Below are 5,190 nucleotides of genomic sequence, written 5' to 3'. Positions count from 1 at the left end.
TCAACTTTAAACCTCAAATTATTCAACTTTTACCAAATTTTCATGGCTTAGATTCTGAAAATCCATATTTGCATCTAAGAGAATTTGAGGAAGTTTGTAACACTTATAATGATCAAAATTGTAGCATGGATATAGTTCGATTAAAGCTTTTCCCTTTTTCTTTAAAAGATAAAGCTAAAACATGGCTACAAAATTTAAGATCAAGTTCAATAAGATCATGGGAAGAAATGCAACAACAATTTCTCAAAAAGTTTTTCCCTTCCCATAGAACAAACTCTTTTAAAAGACAAATTACAACTTTTTCTCAAAAACAAGGAGAAACATTTTATCAATGTTGGGATAGATATAAAGAATTACTTAATACATGCCCACATCATGGTTTTGAAACATGGAGAATAGTTTCTCACTTTTATGAAGGTCTTATACCTAAAGATAGGAAAATGATAGAATTCATGTGTAATGGAACTTTTGAAGATAAAAACCCAAATGAAGCTATGGAATATTTGGATTCATTAGCAGAAAATGCTCAAAATTGGGATAATATAGGTACAATAGAACCACCAACAACTAAAAACAATAATTCAACAAATGGGGGTGGTATCTATAATCTCAAAGATGATGTAGATATTCAAGCTAAACTTGCATCTTTAGCAAGAAAAATTGAGTCATTAGAAATGAAAAAGAGTGGTCAATTAAAAAGTATTCAAGAAATTGTTTGTCATATATGTGATACACATGATCATGCTACAAAAGATTGTCCAACATTACTTTCATTTAAAGAATGTCTCCATGAACAAGCAAATTATGTTAACAATTATAAAAAACCAATACTAGATCCTTTTTCACAATCATATAATCCGGGATGGAAAAATCATCCTAATTTTAGTTGGAGGAATGATAATAATGCACAACCGTCACAACAATATTTTCAAAATAACCAAAATCATCAAGGTTATATTCCTTATGTTACACCTCCAAGAAAAAACTTTGAAGATGTAATTCATGCATTTATCCAAAAGCAAGAGTCTATCAATATTCAAAACAGTCAATCTATGAATGATTTGAAAGAAACTCTTGCGAAATTTGCATCTGCACTTAATATTCATGAAAAAGGAAAATTTCCATCTCAACCTCAACCTAATCCTAAAAATCAAAATCAAGAATTAAAAAATGAAAAAATTGATCAAATAAAATCTGTTATTAGCCTTAGAAGTGGTAAAATAGTTAATGATCCATATATTAATGAAAACAATGATCATTTAAAATCAAAGAGTAAGGATGATAATCTTGATACTTTTGAGAATGATGATACCTTAAATTCTAAGAATAATATGGTGAATGATAAATCATCTAAAATAGTAAATGACTCAAATAAACCTCCACCATTTCCTCATGCATTAACAAATTATAAAAAACAAAAAAGTGATTCTGATATCTATGAAGTTTTTAAACAAGTAAAGATAAATATTCCATTATTAGATGCTATTAAACAAGTACCTTCCTATGCAAAATTTTTAAAAGACTTATGTACTGTGAAGAGAAAATTGCATGTGAAGAAGAAAGCATTCTTGGCTGAACAAGTAAGTTCTATTCTTCAAAACAATTCTAGTTTAAAATATAAAGATCCTGGTTGTCCAACAATTTCATGTATTATTGGAGAAAATAAAATTAAAAAAGCTTTGTTGGATTTGGGAGCAAGTGTGAATTTACTTCCTTATTCAGTTTATGAAAAACTTAATTTAGGGGAATTAAAACCCACTTCTGTTACTCTTTTACTGGCGGATAGGTCAATCAAAATACCTAGAGGTATTGTAGAAGATGTGTTGGTTCAAGTTGATAAATTCATATATCCAGTAGATTTTATTGTTTTGGATACACAACCAATAGAAGTACATAATGAAATTCCAGTAATATTGGGACGACCATTTCTAGCAACTTCAAATGCTTTAATTAATTGTCGAAATGGAATAATGAAATTGTCTTTTGGAAATATGACTCTAGAACTTAATGTGTTTAATTTATGTAAACAACCAAGTATTAATGAAAATGAAAATGAAGATGATAATGAAATTCAAACAATTGTGGAAGAAAATATACAAGAAGAAAACTTAAATCAACAATGTGAAGTTTTTTCAGTAGAAAGTTTGGAGTCTGAAAATAATTTTAAAGAAGATGATAATATAAAACTTGAATTAAAAGCTTTACCATTAGAATTGAAATATGTATTTCTTGGTCAAAATAAAACATTTCCTGTTGTAATTTCTTCCACTCTTCTACCAAATCAAGAAGAAGATTTAATTCAATTACTTAAAAAATATAAAAATGCAATTGGATGGACTTTGAAAGATATAAAAGGTATGAATCCTTTAATTTGTACACATAAAATTCACTTGGAAGAAAATGCTAAAACGTATCAACAACCGCAAAGAAGGTTAAATCCACATATGAAAGAAGTTGTTAAGAATGAAGTATTAAAACTATTAGACGCTGGAATTATCTATCCAATCTCAGATAGTAAATGGGTAAGTCCAACACAAGTAGTACCTAAAAAGTCAGGCATCACTGTTATAAAAAATGAAAAAGGAGAGTTATTACAAACTAGGATTCCATCTAGTTGGCGTATGTGTATTGATTATAGAAAATTAAATGATGCAACTAGAAAAGATCATTTCCCACTACCATTTTTAGATCAAATTTTAGAAAAAGTAGCAGAAAATTCTTATTACTGTTTTCTTGATGGGTATTTGGGGTATTATCAAATACCTATATCATTAGAAGATCAAGAAAAAACTACTTTTACTTGTCCTTTCGGAACTTTTGCATTTAAAAGAATGCCATTTGGTTTATGCAATGCTCCGGCTACTTTTCAAAGATGCATGTTAAGTATTTTCAGTGATATGATTGAAGAATATGTAGAAGTTTTTATGGATGATATAACTGTTTTTGGAAACTCATTTGAAAATTGTCTTAAAAATATAGAAAAAGTATTAAAAAGATGTGAAGAAAAAAATCTTGTTTTAAATTGGGAAAAATGTCATTATATGGTTAAATCTGGGATTGTCTTAGGACATGTGATATCTGAAAAAGGAATTGAAGTTGATAAAGCCAAAGTTGATGTTATTTCTAATTTAACATCACCAAAAACGGTCAAAGAAGTTCGATCATTCTTGGGTCATGCAGGATTTTATAGAAGGTTTATAAAAAATTTCAGCATAATATCTAAACCAATTTCAAATCTTTTAACAAAAGATACACAATTCGAATGGACTCAAAAATGTGAAAATTCTTTTAAAAAAATAATTAATCTTTTAATTACATCACCTATTTTACAACCTCCAGATTGGTCTTTACCATTTGAATTAATGTGTGATGCAAGTGATTATGCTATAGGAGCTGTGTTAGGACAAAGAAAAGAAGGAAAACCTTATGCAATCTATTATGCTAGTAGAACCTTAAATAGTGGCCAAATAAATTATTCAACTACTGAAAAAGAATTACTTTCAGTAGTATTTGCATTAGATAAGTTTCGATCTTATTTAATTGGTTCTACTACTATTGTTTACACCGATCATTCTGCCATAAAATATTTATCAAATAAACAAGATGCTAAGCCAAGATTAATACGGTGGATTTTATTGTTACAAGAATTTGATATTATAATTAAAGATAAAAAAGGAAAAGAAAATGTTGTAGCCGATCATTTATCTAGAATAATGACTGAATCATCTCATAATGAAATACCAATAAATGAAAATTTTCCAGATGATCAGTTGTTTTATGCTACTATTATGCCATGGTTTGCTAATATTGTAAATTTTCTTGTGACAAATAAAATGCATTCTCATTGGAATTCACAGGATAAGAATAAATTCTTGATAGAAGTTAAAAAATTTTATTGGGATGATCCTTACTTATTTAAGTATTGTCCTGACCAAATTTTTCGACGATGCATACCCGACAATGAAATAAGTAATGTTATTAAATTTTGTCATTCTGAAGCATGTGGAGGTCATTTTTCATCCAATAAAACAGCTACAAAAATCTTACAATGTGGATTTTATTGGCCGTCTTTATTCAAAGATACGCATTTATTTTGCAAATCTTGTGAAAATTGTCAGAAGATGGGATCAATTTCAAAACGAAACATGATGCCTTTAAATCCAATCATAATTATTGAAATATTTGATAGTTGGGGGATAGATTTTATGGGTCCATTTCCATTATCTTTTGGATATAAGTACATTTTAGTCGCTGTTGATTATGTTTCAAAATGGATTGAAGCGATTGCATGTAGAACTAATGATCATAAAGTTGTTATAAAATTTTTAAAAGAAAATATTTTTAGTCGATTTGGAATACCTAGAGCAATAATTAGTGATGGGGGAAGTCATTTTATAAATAAATCATTTTCTTCTTTGTTAAGAAAATATGGCATTACACATAAAGTTTCTACCCCATATCATCCTCAAAGTAATGGTCAAGTTGAACTAGCAAATAGAGAAATAAAACAAATTTTAGAAAAAACAGTTAATCCAAATCGAAAAGATTGGTCTTTAAGATTAACTGATGCATTATGGGCATATAGAACTGCATTTAAAACATCATTAGGGATGTCACCATATAGGTTAGTTTTTGGTAAGCATTGTCATTTACCGGTTGAACTAGAACATAAAGCTTATTGGGCAATTAAAGCATTTAATACTAATTTAGATGATGCATCTAAATTAAGAAAATTGCAAATAAATGAACTTGAAGAATTAAGAAATGATGCATATGAAAATTCAAAGATTTATAAAGATAAAACTAAAGCCTTTCATGATAAAAATATTATGAGAAAGTCATTTGAAATTGGACAAAAAGTTTTGCTTTATAATTCTCGTTTGCATTTATTTCCAGGTAAACTAAGATCGAGATGGTCAGGACCATTTATAGTCAAATTTGTTTATCCTCATGGTGCTGTTGATATTGAAAATCCTAAAAATAATGACGTGTTTAAAGTTAATGGGCAAAGACTTAAGCCTTTTATAGAAAATGAAATTCTTAATGATGAGTTTATGCCTTTATATGATCCACAATAGCTGTTTGATATTTTCATTTTGTTTTGCAGATTCTAGTTCATTTCCCGGTTAAGTGGCAGATAACGGTACTCCGTGACTGTTTAAGTCGGTTTCTTCAGTTTTCCCAAAATAA

The 5,190-nt window shown here is 28.4% G+C and overlaps 1 non-coding gene across 1 annotated transcript; it reads right to left on the bottom strand.

The window, feature by feature from the left end:
* Nucleotides 1-271: 271 nt before the first annotated feature.
* Nucleotides 272-382, bottom strand: LOC140804107 (small nucleolar RNA R71). Its single transcript, XR_012112066.1, has one exon. It is a non-coding gene; the product is annotated as a small nucleolar RNA R71 (small nucleolar RNA).
* Between the last annotated feature and the right edge of the window lie 4,808 nt (nucleotides 383-5,190).

The sequence above is a fragment of the Primulina eburnea genome, chromosome 10 (genome assembly GCF_022965805.1).
Source record: "Primulina eburnea isolate SZY01 chromosome 10, ASM2296580v1, whole genome shotgun sequence".
NCBI classification, from domain to species: Eukaryota; Viridiplantae; Streptophyta; class Magnoliopsida; order Lamiales; family Gesneriaceae; genus Primulina; species Primulina eburnea.
Note: the sequence above shows the minus strand (reverse complement) of the source record. Positions and strands in the feature narration are given on the sequence as shown.